The 14,160-nt window shown below is 50.9% G+C and overlaps 1 protein-coding gene across 25 annotated transcripts in view; it reads left to right on the forward strand.

Annotated features, from left to right (window-relative positions):
* Plekha6 (pleckstrin homology domain containing A6) overlaps window positions 1-14,160 on the forward strand; it is a 144,057-nt gene that overhangs the window by 80,312 nt on the left and 49,585 nt on the right. The window contains exon 1 of one of the 25 annotated variants that reach the window (XM_075987964.1): window positions 1,880-2,146. The exons of 23 other annotated variants lie outside the window; for them this stretch is intronic. The gene's annotated coding sequence lies outside the window, so the exon portion shown is untranslated. Of the gene's footprint in view, window positions 1-1,879; window positions 2,147-14,160 lie in introns of those variants that run through there. One more of the 25 variants, XM_075987960.1, reaches the window with a different exon arrangement.

The raw sequence follows: 14,160 nt of genomic DNA on the forward strand, positions 1-14,160 counted from the left end.
ATATTGGGAGAATAGATGTTTTAATAATATTGTCCTCTGATCTAAGAAACAATCTCTCTCTCTCTCTCTCTCTCTCTCTCTCTCTCTCTCTCTCTCTCTCTCTCTCTTCTCCCCTCTCTCTTTTTGAGACAAGGTTTCTCTGTGTAGCCCTGGCTGTCCTGGAATTCTCTCTGTAAATCACACTGACCTCAAACTCACAGAGATCCGCCTGCCTCTGCCTCCCAAATGCTGGGAGTAAAGGCATTCACCACGACTGCCCAGAATCTTCTTTAGACCTTATTTAATTCCTCTCAGTAGTGTGTATGCTCTCAGCACATAGATTTTGGCTCTCTTGTCAAGCTTCACCTTGAGCATTTAGTATCCCCCCACACACACTATTGTAATTGGTGTTTTCACTGCTCAGTGCTGCTGTGTGGAAACAGAACTGATGTTCTGTCCGGAGCCCTTCAGCCTCAGTTCCACGTAAGGCACCGAGTGTCTGCCTGATCCCATAAGCTTTTAAACTGCCCTTTGAAAGCACAGGTATCTTGTTGGGTTTTAAATCTTTCCAGGAGCCACCCCGAGGCAGCTGCGAAGGTAAGGGTTGAGGAGGGATGGTGCCATAGTAAGTTCTAACCCTGCACCAGCTCTCTGGCATGTTCTCGAGGGCAAGCGGAGCAGAGGTGAATGTACGGAGCCCCTTTAAGAAATCAGGGTGAGCTAGCCTCCAGGGCGACAGGGAAGGCTTTACCAAAGATAAGATAAGGCCCCCTGGCTGCTTTAAATGAGGGTCCTGAGCCACAGTGGCTGGCCTACTGATAGGCAAACAGGAACAAAGGAGATAAGAAAAGTACCAGTTACTAAAGCTGGCTGTGATGCCCAGCGAGCCCTGCATCTGGGGCTGTAAGGGAGAGGGGGGCCAACTGTGCCTGTGTAGCAGAGGGCACTTGTATTCTGCTAGCCTATGGTATTTTACTTGTGCTCACAGCAAAAACAAAACAAAAACACCCAAAGACAAACAAACAAACAAAAAACCCTCAAGCAGGCTTTCCACAGAGGCAGGCACTCTGCTCCCGCAGAGGTAAATGCTCCTAAGGGTACGCCCATTGCATTTGTTCTCTCTGGAGCTGCTCTGACTCCTGCCTCAGCCTCAAGGCTCATTAGAGACCACCTGATTTCTGCCTTAAACTAGGAAAGCTTGGCAAGGACTCACCCTGAGAAGCTGTCGATTGGCATGCATGGAGCTGCCCACTTGCGCATATCTGCATAGATTTGCATGTGGCCTGCATGTAGACACTCTTAGGCTTTAGAGTTCCTTAAATCAGTTACCTGGTTTTGAAGAGAAAAAGCAGGAGTTTTGTCTCCAACCAACCCTGCCCACCTGTCACCTGCAGTTCTGAAGATGCGCAAGTGACTTCCGCAACCTTAGAGTAGGAAGAAGCTCTGTGCTTGCAGCCCTTTGCCTGCTGGTGTTTCCCCTTCTCAGTGTTTCCCAGTTCCCTTCTCCAGACTCCTGAGTAGGGTATAGAAATGAGGGGGAAAGGAAGAGGAGGAAGAAGAAGAACCTTTTAGCTCAGCAGCAAGTGCTCCGTTGATTGGGGGCGCCCCAGGATTCTGCACTTAGAACAGCTGGAGGCATCCTGGGGTCTGAGTGGCCTCCTCTCTGCCTCTGTCCCAGGGCTATGGATGCTATGACTACTTTTGTCTGCACACTCTCCTCCAGAAATAAATAAAAATATCATCCCTCCCCCGGATCCTGGCTTCTCTATTGGCCTGCCTGGCAAATATTTCATAATGTGGACTCATCCAATTGGGCACCACGCCAGAGCTAAGCGCCTCAGGTTGTAGGCGTACTCCAATTAGGTGAGGAGGCCTGGGTGGGACCGTAGGCTTGCTTTCCACATGGGAGGCAGCGGCGTTATGAAGGTAGATGGTGGCAGGCTAAGAGTTGCCGTTTGCTCAGGCCTGGGCAGAGGGCACAGGCCCGTCCACCAGCTGGAATTTGGCGGCCCAGCACTGAAGGGGTTAAGGTCCATCAGTGTGCGGCTGTTAATGATTGCTTTCCACAGGGACCTGCTGAGTATTAAAGAGAAACCTTTCCCTATTCCTGAGTGTGAGAGGAGGCCGAGTTAGAGGCAGCAGAGAGACTAGGGAGCACAGCAAGCTGGTGAGTAAGTGGCTGTTGGTTTGGTGTATGTTTGTCTGTCTGTAGGGCTCTGGAGCAGGCGAGGGAGCATCAACTGCTTCTGTTCGGCCAGAGGGGGCTTTTGTCACACCAGCGGAGCCAGACTTTAGGCTCACCCCAATTCAGAAGAAGGAAGTCTTCAGGATGGCTCTCAGCTAAGGGGGAGATCCTCAGGCCTGCAGTGGCGTGCATCTGCGTCTCCTGTCCTGGGGAGGAAACAATGGTTTCGTAGCCACCCTGTGCACAAAGCCCAGCGACTCTTCCTTCCAGCATCCCTGTCTGAGCCATTGTCTCCAGAGAGGGGCTAGGAGCTCTGAGCAGAGCAGGCTCAGAGGGACAGGGCCGCAGCAGATGGGGACGCTGTGCTGGTAAAGACTACAGCAAGTGAGCTGTGGGGGAGAGCAGGTGCAGCGGACGGAGGCAGAGCTGGGGATGAATGGCAATCATTAAAAAGACAAAGTTGTCATTTGGGAGCGAAACTGAGATCTCAGAGGAAGAAGAAGGGAGCAGATCTTTTTGCTTTTAGGTTTGCTGTTCTTGCCCCTCAGCTTCCTTTTGGACGCGTGTCCCCTCACCTCCATTGCAGTGGTGCTCTTTGACACCTTCTGGTAATGTGACCAGGATGGACAAAAGTTCTTGGCTTTATGGGCAGCAGTGGGTGCGCTGCCTGCTTAGCAGGTGTGTGTGTGTGTCCGTGCGCGCATGTGTTACTTTTATATGGTCATATGACCATATGATTTTAAAAGGAATTGTCACCAAAGAAGAAATGTTGACACCCCCCCATACACACACACACTTTGTTAAGAGCTCTTTTGTTTCCTTGACTCTCTTGGGAGGAAAATGATTAGATGACATAATGGTTATGTTAGCCCCACCTGCCCAGGGACTGTCTGGAATAGGGCACTTGCCATGCTGGTCTTGAATGCAGCTCTGAGGGACAGGGTAAGCTCAGCCCTTCCGTGGCTTTGCTGCAATGCTTCCTTCTGGTGGGGTTTCCAGGAGGCAAACAGAAACCAGGACAATAAGAGGGAGGTTCTGGTCACTAGACCCAGGAGGCCAAGAGCAGAAGGAGCCAAGTTTCAGGGCAGTTGAGGCCAAGAAAGAGGGGGAAGTAGAATCTAGGGGAGGAATGGACAGATAGGCCCTGTGTGCCTTGTGTTCAGATTGCCAGCCACAAATGCAAGCAGACAGTCTTTATCTGACACTCTCAGGGGAACTTCAGGGGAACTGCTGTACCCAGTGTGGTGGATGTCACCTGTGGGCTTGGCACACATGCTCAGAAGACCTCTGGCTTGGCTTCGGTACTTGAGCTGTGAGCCACAGCCCTGTGTTTTTATTTTGCACTGGGCCTGTGAGCAGCAGCAGAATTGCTCCAACAGGTAGGTGTGGGCAGACTCACCGGTTAGTCAGGTGTCACTGACCAACGCTGACATCCGTCTTGACTGGGAAACACTAGGAAGTAGCCTGGGCACTATGCCTGGGAGCCCCCTTCTTCCTCTGAGACCATTTCCCTGCCCTCTTGTGTTTATTCCTGACACCTGCTTCCTATGAGCTTTATTTCTGAATAGATTCCAGGTTGCATCACTGGAGACTCTCTTGAGGGTTTCTGGTCTAGATGGGAGCAGGGGAGGGGGCTGGAGGTGCAAGGAAGGAAGGGAAGAAGGGAGGGTGGGAGGAGGGGAGGGAGGGAGGGAGGACGGAAGGAAGGAAGAGAGGAAGGAAGGAAGGAAAGAGGGAGGGAGGGAGGGAGGGAGGGAGGGAGGGAGGGAGGGAGGGAGGGAGGATTCTAGTAAAGACTGCCTGTCTAGTGATGGTTCCTCTGTCTGACTCCCTCAAGGTCTTCCTTTTCCTTGGGCCAAAGGCCTACAGGAGGCCTTTTCCTTTCTCTTTCCCCATCAACATAGCTGGAAGCTGGCTGATCCTAGCAGGAAAAAGGAGGCTGGAGTGAGGACCAGTCAGGCTCCTCTGTCTCTAGATAACACCACTCTTTCTTGCTCCATCTTGCATCTCCCCTTCTCTTTCAATTATTAGAATCTTTTCCAAGTATGCCCCTCTGACCCTCTGCCAAAAGGGCTCTTGGTGATGATTATTTCAGAACTCTGGAGTCTTAATGCATTGATTTAAAAGCCAATGGATCATTAAAATTCATTGTAATTAGATTTTGTTTCAAGACAGGGTTTCACTATATAAACCAGGCTGGCCTACAACTCACTATGTAGACCAGGCTGGCCTTGAACTCACAGAGAACCTCCTGTCCCACATCTACAGGGATTAAAGCTGTGCCAGCTTTGACTGGGTTTTGGAATATGTCATTTGATTTTTTTTTTTGATAGGATTTCTTTTCCAGGCTGGCCATGAACTCCTGATCCTTCTGCCCCTCAACTCCCAAGTGCTGGGATTACAGTTGTGTATATCCCACTATGCCCAGCCTTGGTTTTTAATTTTTAACTTTCTGTTGTAGTTGGGGGCAAATTTTCCATTCTTGTTTATATAGTTCAGGACTGTAACAGGCCTTGTATTTCTGAGGATTCTAAGCACATATCCATTCCTAGAAGGATAAAGTGGTTTTGGAGTTGTCTCATATAATCCAAAACTGTTAGTGGCTTAGAAGTTCTACTGTGATGAAATGATCCATAACTGTTCTATCTAGTATTGCAATCTCCATGGCTACTGAGTCTCAGTGAAATGTGGCTAGTCTGAGGCCCTGAAATTCTAATGTTTGTAAAACTTAATGAAAATCTGAATATGACCAGTGCCCCTCAGACAGGATGATACAGATGTGGGATGCCGTAGTAACTGTCTTTCTGATGGTACAGATGTGGGATGCCATGGTAACTGTCTTCTTGATGGTACAGATGTGGATGCCATGGTAACTGTCTTCCTATAGTACAGATGTGGGATGCCATAGTAACTGTCTTCCTGATGGTACAGATGTGGGATGCTGTAGTAACTGTCTTCCTGGTGGTACAGATGTGGGATGCTGTAGTAACTGTCTTCCTGGTGGTACAGATGAGGGATGCCGTGGTAACTGTCTTCCTGATGGTACAGATGTGGGATGCCATGGTAACTGTCTTCCTGATGGTACAGATGTGGATGCCATGGTAACTGTCTTCCTATAGTACAGATGTGGGATGCCATAGTAACTGTCTTCCTGGTGGTACAGATGTGGGATGCTGTAGTAACTGTCTTCCTGATGGTACAGATGTGGGATGCCATGGTAACTGTCTTCCTGATGGTACAGATGTGGGATGCCGTGGTAACTGTCTTTCTGATGGTACAGATGTGGGATGCCGTGGTAACTGTCTTCCTGATGGTACAGATGTGGGATGCCGTGGTAACTGTCTTCCTGATGGTACAGATGTGGGATGCCGTGGTAACTGTCTTTCTGATGGTACAGATGTGGGATGCCGTGGTAACTGTCTTTCTGATGGTACAGATGTGGGATGCCGTGGTAACTGTCTTCCTGATGGTACAGATGTGGGATGCTGTAGTAACTGTCTTCCTGGTGGTACAGATGTGGGATGCTGTAGTAACTGTCTTCCTGATGGTACAGATGTGGGATGCCGTGGTAACTGTCTTCCTGATGGTACAGATGTGGGATGCCGTGGTAACTGTCTTCCTGATGGTACAGATGTGGGATGCCGTGGTAACTGTCTTCCTGGTGGTACAGATGTGGGATGCTGTAGCAAGTTTTCTTGTTGAACTATCTTTGGATCACCAGATTCCAAATATTGACACAGAGACTTATTAATTATGAAAGCTCGGCCTATAGATTAGGCTTGTTCCTAACTAATTCTTATAACTTAAATTAACATCCATTTATGTCCTGCCACATGGCTTGTGGCCATTACGTCTCCTCCTGCATGTGCTGCTTCCTCTGTGTCTGGCTGGCCATCCATTTCCTCCTAGCATTCCTCTCTGCCTGGAAGTCGTACCTATACCTATGCCTAGCTATTGGCCATTCAGCTTTTTATTACACCAATCACAGCAGCACATCTTCACACAGGGTACAAGTATCTCACAACAGGATGCTGTAGTGACCATCAGCCCAGATGGTACAGATGTGGGCTGCTGCTTCCTTCAGTTACGATTGTCCCGCCAGCCACTAACTGAGCAGCTGCTATGATCTTATTTAATCCTCCCAGCAGGCCTGGTATTGCTCTGTGTTACAGAATGAAAAACTGAAACCCAGAGATGTAGAGTGGGTTTTAGAAGTCACATGACATGAGTGTTGTTTGGCCCACAGGGGCCCTCCTAGATACAGACATGCTGGCTGGTTCCAGGAGTGACCCTTGTTCTAGCTCTTACTGGAGCGTCCTCACACCAGTGATTCAGAAAGATGCCCTTGGCAAGCTGTCAAGGAGCATAGGAAGTACCACCCCCCCTTGCAGAAAGAGGCAGTCAGAACTTCCTACCACCCACCTGCATGCCACCGTGCCCTGTCACTCTCAGTCCCCGACTGCAGCTCTTCAGTGAAGTCTCACAGACTGGCTGGTGAGGGGCAATGCCAGCTACAACCTCACTGTCGTCCCACCTGCCTTGGCATCTGGTCCTCGTGCACCATCGTGTAGGAGGCTGCTCGCTCTAGGAGCAGCTGTCTGGGCTCCTGCCTGCTAGTTCTAGGAGATTTATGACTGCGTAATCTCCCCTAGACAGAGTCTCGGCTTTGTGACCAGTCAGAGTCTGCTGGCCAAGGGAAGGAGCAAGAAACAGGTGGGATGTTGAGCAATCCTGACACCCTTCAGCATCCCAGGAGAGCAACCTGGGTCCCTGTCCCATGGCCCCACCAAACACTTGTTCACCTGTCTGTAGGAGGTGAGGGTTGGGCACAGGCCTAAAGACTCAGGCCGTTAGTTAGGGCTGTTCTAACTTACTCCTGCACCCAGGCATCGTCACCCCAACCCACATCATGTGTCCTCTCCGGACCTGTAGCTGACAAAAAGGATTGTGGATTTTGTTGCTGTATTCTCAGAGCCTTGTGAAACCAGAACCGTGCAGCTTCTCATCCTGGGGAATGAGGAATGCTGCAGAGAGGTTGACAGCAGGCCTAGGCAATCCCAAGGAGACTGCTGGCTTGCCCCTCGCTGTGGCCAGAACAGTAAACATTATCCTCCTGACTCTGCCCTAGGCCTGGCCTGAGGGCCTGGCCTGCCTCAGTCCAGGGTAGGACCAGACAGCAGGGAGCTTCATTTTCTTTGTTCCACACCCCACCCACAGCCACGCAGCCTACATTTCCTCTGATGTCTGGTCTGGTGGAAGTTGGAGCTGCCTGTGGAACCAGGCACCACTCGCTACTGCTGTTTTATTGTAAAAATGAGGAGACAGGCATCGAACAGCTTGAGGGTTTCAAATCGCTGGATGGGGAACAAGAAGGCACGGGATACTTCTGAGGCTGTCGATCTGGCTGGTTACTGTCCAAACACTCACTGTAAAATTCTCTCCGTGGGGCAGGCTGAGTGGGCCACCAGAACCAGATCTGCTGAGTTAGGAATGAAGAGCTATGGTTTGGGTGACCTTCAGTTGACACGGAAGCAGACCTATTGCCCTCAGCCTCTGAAGGCCAAGAGTTTGGGATTCCACCCAGCGGGAAGGGAAGAAGCCCAATTAATTATTACTCTGTCCCTTCACCCCTGGGAATCTTGCTGACTGTTGGGAAAAGGCACCCTGGAGGCCACAGAAAAGAATGGGGAGATAGCAAGAGAGGGAAGGGAAGGAAGGAAGCTGGGATGAGGGTGGTTGGGAACTGAACCGGCCTTGCCTTGCTAGTGTCTGGCTTGGCTCCTCAAAAAGACCAGGGGGTGAAGAAACTGGGGACTTGGGTTGCAGGTAACTTTCTTCCCTCTCCATTTTTCTCCTTGTCTCAACAGGAACCACAACACAGCGTGGGGACAGTGAGAGCAGGCTCACTCTGCTTCTCTAGCCTGGGCTGGGTTAAGGGGACATGTCCTGTTCTATGCAGAGAGGGCTCCTGGGTCTCAGGACTGACTGTAGTTCTCACCCACTAGACAGGTCATCAGGCACTTAGAGTCAGACGCCTCCACACCTTGAACAGTGCACAACATCATTGGCCAGAGAGGATGCTGGCTTGGTGCTGTGGCAGGACCTAGGGCCATGAGAGGTAGCCAGGTCCCGGGCACTGGCCAGAGAAGCTAGCTTGACCCTAGAGAGGTGTGACAAACAGCTCTTCCCCTGCTAACAGGAAGAAGTTACACTGAACATCTGTCCAGGTCACTGCCATCTTTCAAAAGATAGCTAGAATCCCACAAAGTAAAATTAATTTAAAGACAATATAACTTGAGGTGTATAGGGTAGGAGAGTTGCATGAGTTTGCCTGTATAATTGTTTTCTGCCCTAACTGAAGAGTATATTCTGTTTTGTGCCCTGGGCTGCCCCCTCTCCTATGGTAGGAATAAGCTGACCATGCCACGAGACAGGAAGGAGGGCAGTTGTATGGGCTGGAAGGGAGCACACCCAGAGCCCTGACTTGTGCTTCCCCAGTGTGCACCCTCCTCGTAACTGAGTCAGCTCCCTTTCCTAAGGTAGGGACTGAGCTCAGTGAATCTCTCTGGCATCCCCTCCCTACTCTGGCCACCGCAGCTGGGGAAGGTGCTACTGACTACTCAGGGTAGCGTGGGGCTATAGGACTAGACAGAATGGGCAGGAGCAGTACTGGGTCCTCTGGACAGTACTGGGTCCTCTGGACACTCAGTTCAGGGTCGTAGCACGTTAGGGTGTTCCACCCTTGATTGGGAGAGCATACTATTCATACCACATCGGAAATAACAGTAGCATCAAAAGCAGGGATGGAGCAGGGGCTGAGAAGAAAGGAAGAACAAGTGAAAGGCAGTGAGAGGAGACAGTTGGAAGTTGTTCCTAGCACCTTGGAACTAATATTTTGCTCCACGGGTGGAGAGGGGAGAGACGGGCATTGTAGAAAGGGGCTCTTTCCACCTGAAAGTGCTTCCTGGGCCCTGATCCCTCCCCTGGTTTCTTTCTGATGCAGCAGCTATGGGTAGGGCAGGGGCTGCTGTGGGAGCGGTTGCCTAGGACAGTGTTTTCTCCCAGGACAGCCAGGGAGCTTCAGGAATCCAGCAATCTAGAGAGCTGGAAATGTAAACTGAGCTGGTTTTTAATTGGGACAGAATGCTGGGGCAGATAAGACGCTTTGACAATAATGATGAGACCTAGACAGGGAAACAGGGCAAGAGCCAAGCTTCCTTTTGTTGGCTGCAGAGCCCTCCCTGCCATCAATCCCTGCTGGAATTTGCTGGCTGGGAGAAAGAAGAAATTGGGAGAGCTGGTCTCCTGCCCCTCCCCGGCTCTCCTCAGCGCCTTTGAACTTCAGTGCTGGGGATGGGCATTCTGAGTGTGGGGAGCATGGCTGAAGCTGATCCTGTCAGCAGATTCTTGGGGCTATGGAAATGAAGCTCCTTGGTGCAGCGGGGTAGGTGGAGTGGAGTGGATTCCTTAAGTTTTCAGTATTTGCCACAGTGGGAGTCAGTAGGGACATCTACCCGGGAGTGGTGTGTGTGTGTATGCATGTGTATGCTCGTGTGCATGCTTGTCTGCATGCATGCTTGCTCAGGGCAATGAAGGCTCTGGTTTTAACTGTATGCTGCCAGGTGCACACCACAGAGAAACCGAGGATTCTTGAGCCACAGAAGTGCCCTAATGAGGTGGAGAGAGTATGTCTTGGTACTTGTGGAATGCCTGGCCCCAGCCCCATCCTGAGTACTGTTCTCTCATCTGTCTTTGGTTCCCCTCTTTCACTCTCACACCCAGCGATTTCTGGACCATTTTCAAGCAGAATGTTTGTAGCCGTCCTGTGTTGTGCATGAAACATTTTACTTTGCAAGTGTGTCGGGGTTAAGTCGTGGAGTTAGAAGAGGCCTTGTTTTCACATGAGCAAACTCAGGGCTGAACAGATGAGGCCGTGCTGCAGACTCAGTGTGTCCTGCAGTGAAGACTGGCTTGCCCAGGTCCCTTTCCACGGATGGCACTCCCAAGTGAGCCACCTCCTAGGTCCAGTAGAGAAGTGACCACCTCTTGGGCAACTCTGGAAATCAAGGATGCTCTTTCTTCTGCCACAAAGTCTTTTCTTCCCGAGTTTCTCACTTTTGGGGAGTGGAATTTGGAAGGTCACCTTAGCTGTCTGCCCTTGAGAAGGGGAAGCTTTTCTGACATCCCCAAAGGAAGTAAAGACGAGGAAGAAAATGGTTTCTTTTTAAAACATCCTACACCTCGTAACATTTTCCTGCTGCCTTACTTAAAACGAGAAGCTGTCATTCTGTGAGGGATAATTGGTGAGAAACATCAGCCAAGCCCTCTGCGTTCTGACCTAACCCCGAGGATTTGGGGCTCTCGGTGCACCGGAATCTGTGCCCTCCGTCCCCACTCCCTTGTGATGTCTTCACATGGTACCAGAGAAGTAATTTAACTTGAGCAAAGGCTGTGGGAGGCCCCTGAGCTCAGCTTGAAGAGAAGGGGGATATTTTTGCCTCCTAGAGGAAGAAAACTCATTTTCCCAATGCACCCCACCCCCTCTTCCTCCTGTTCAGATGAGCTTAATTTTCTTCTTCTCTTAATGAAGATGGATGAAAGCCAAGCCATATATTCGGGGGGAGACAGTCAGGGAAGCTGAATGAGGGGGCGAAGGGACAGAAACAGAGCCTCCCTCCCAGAGAGGAAGTAATTAATTGTATGAGAGAGGGCTAAGACAGGGAAGCCCTTGGTAATAGAATACCAATCTTTAAATGCAGGGGGCTAAAAATGACACCAGAGCACGGAGTCTCTTTTATCTGTTCATTTTTACATTCAAAAAAAACTTTATTGAGTACCCATGGTGTGCAGACAGGGAACTCAAGAAGCAGCTGGAGACAGGTTCAAGCCCAGACCTAAGGCCTCCTGTCACCAAGATAAATCATTGACCAAAGCCCCACTAAATGACTGAATATATTGACCTTTTGGATTTCGGATTAGCCTTTTAAATACCAGCAGCCGTGACGCCAGTTGCACCTGGCCAACTCACCTCTTCACGGGTTAAATAATAATAATGCTGTCCGTTTATTTTTCCGTGTACTCATCCCATTGTTCCCCTGACCTCAGTCCAAACAATTAGATCAGTCCTGCTCTTTGAGTTTCTACTGTGATATCACAGAGTTGCCATAACAACAGACCGTGATGTCAACACGGTGCAAAAAAAGAAGCACCTTGGTCAGAAAGGAGTCTGTCATGTGAAGTAGAAGCATACAGAAGGCAGAGGAGCATCCTGGCTATTTAAGATGACATTGAGCCTGGGTCCTCCTTTGCTGGAATCCTTTCCAGACCTCCACAGCACTGATGAGGACTGATAAGAGAATCAGCTTGTCTGGAAGCAGGGGGATAAGGAGGTGACCTTGCAGCCCAAGACTCCTAAAGCAAGAGGACAGTGTGAAAGGGATTTGACTAGCCTTGACCTATTCGGGGGAATTAACATCCATGCAAACCTCCTCAGGGGAGCAGATCTGACAGCTACCAGCTGGAATTTATCATCTGGCATCTGGGAAGATTTGCAGCAATAGATACACAATGACCCCCCCCTCGAGCCCCGATCCCTGCCCTCTTCCTCACCAGCCTTGGGAGAAAGGTTTCCTTCCACTTCTGAGTAAAGAAGCTGATCTTGGCCAGCAGCTGGGGCTCCACAGACATCCTGCCCATCCCACCCAGACTGCATCTGTCCAGCTTCTTACCGGCCAGGCCAGCACCCTCAGAGGTCAAGCAGCTGAAGACGGGAGTGTGCCAGGCCGGATGCAGAGCCGCTTCGTGTATCATGCTCCTGTCCGTACAGATGAAAGCCGGGAAGGCTGAGAGGAGGGAATGGAGCCTTCTTCAATTCTCCTCAGCCTCAGCAACAGCAACAATAACAGCCAATGAACCTGAAGCTTCCTTTTAACCCTCAGAAGGACTTAGAAGGTCTTTGAGACGCAAGTTGGTTTGCAGCCCCAGAGCCAGTGTCTGGGCTCGGAACTGGAGAGGCTGGAGCACTGTCTCCCTGCAGGTCGGGCTGGCATGAGTTTCCGTGCAGATGGGAATGCAGCCCATGCTCCTCCGCCCGCCCAGCTGCTTGGTGTCCTTAGCTCAGTGAGGTCGGACTACCTGGAAGCTGCACACCTGCTCCGTGCATGCCTCTCTCCATTTTTGCATTTCCTTCTTGGGAACCTGAATTGGGAGGAGGTCCCCTCTTCTTCAATTATTCTGCCTCTGGCCCTCTAACTGTAGCATCGTAGGCGAATGCTAGGAAGCCACAGCCCCCCTAGGGCACCTGGGCTACCCCTCCCGTTGCCCACAGGAAGCCCTGTCCCTGTTCTTCAGTGCTAGAGCCAGGAGAAAGGGCAACCCATGGAGCCGGCCCCAGCTCACCCCGCTTCTCTGCCACAGCATTGAGTTGGAACCAAGGACTTCCTTCTCAGAGGGATGGTAGCAGCAGGGTGGCTGGTGGCTCCTCTGAGGCTGAACTGGGGACCGAGCTTCCAAAAAGATGTTGAAGTTTCGGGCTGATCGACGGGTCAGGTAGGGATTTCCTCTGTGGACCACGAACCTAGTGAAATCAGAGCCGGCGGAATTGGTTGCTCATCCTGTTTGAATTTAGGGCTCGGCAGTAAGGGGTCTTCTGGAGATGACCATGACCTGAGAGGATAGTAGTTAGGTCAGTGCATACTGCATTGCAGTGCCTGTAGAGGGAAAGCTATTTTGAAATTGTTAGCAGCGGGTGGAAAGAGGGCATTGTTTGTAGGATTGCTGGGTAGGAGGCTCAGTGCAGGGAGAGGTGTGCCATGCCCTGGAAAACTGAGCTGGGCAACAGCGGACTCCTTCTGTGTGTGGCTGTCTGAACTACTGCCTGCAGGGTGCTCCCAGGAACACAGAACAGAAGGAGCTTGGAGGGCTAGGGTGGGTGGGAAGCACGTAGGCATTCCATACATAGAGCAAAGCAGAGAATTTGACATTTTAAGGACCTTCATTGTCCCAGATTGCTGCCCTCAGAGCCAAAACCAGAGGACGAGGGTAGCAGGCAGGTGCTCTTACTTGCAAAGATTCCCTGGGATCAAATCGAGGGAGCATCTTTTTAAGATTTAGGACGGAGGAGGGACCATAGAACTAGAAGGTGGTTACCAATGTGCTGAGCTTAAACTCAGGCCTGGACACTGGTCAGGTTTTAGGTCCAGCTCAAGCTACAAACTCCAGGTATCCTAAGAGGCTGGAGCCACCGCCTGCATACCTGACTTTAATCTGAACAGCACTGGCTGGCATAGAAGAAAACACCCTTTGGTATTACCTTTAGCTCTGGCTGACATCCTGAAGGCTGGGATATAGCCTGGAGTAGCGGGAGAGGGTGGAAGGGACCAAACTAGACACACTTTGCTCAGGCATTGGCTGGTCTGAGGTTGGTTGAGCCGAGTGCCAGCTCTTTGCTGTGAATGTGTTTAAGTGCCTTAGCAGTTTCTGTTTCCATGCCTGTTCTCATGGTTAACTGGGGCCTGGGCTGGGCTCTTCAGGTATTTCTGAAGAGGTGTCAGGGAGGAGGGCCTTTAAACTCATATCGCCCCTGTGGGTTAGACACTGCCACATTCTCACTAAGTGGTCCCCACTTACCAAAGCCATGCTCCCTGCTGCTTTCCTTCCGAATGTTCCCTGAGAGCTCCTGTCAGCCAGAGGCACCTTCTCCTGCCGCTCTGTCTGCCTCGTTCCCAGTCCCTGGGATTTGCTCCCCCAGCTTCCTGGCAGGCTCCCTGCACAACACCCAACCCCACTCTTGGCTACAGCAGCCCTTAATTAGGTACAAGTGTTAGGCCAGCACTGACCTTGCTGCTTGACAGATCCTGGGGGTTCTGCGATGCTCAGCAGCCTCTCAACAGGACACTACGGTCTCCGAGTGTGCTTGAGTCCCAGCCCAAAGCTCCATCATGGAGTTTCTCAATTTCAGGGGTACATTTGAAGAAAGAGACGGAGCTTAGAGCAGG

The sequence above is a fragment of the Microtus pennsylvanicus genome, chromosome 10 (genome assembly GCF_037038515.1).
Source record: "Microtus pennsylvanicus isolate mMicPen1 chromosome 10, mMicPen1.hap1, whole genome shotgun sequence".
Taxonomy (NCBI): Eukaryota; Metazoa; Chordata; class Mammalia; order Rodentia; family Cricetidae; genus Microtus; species Microtus pennsylvanicus.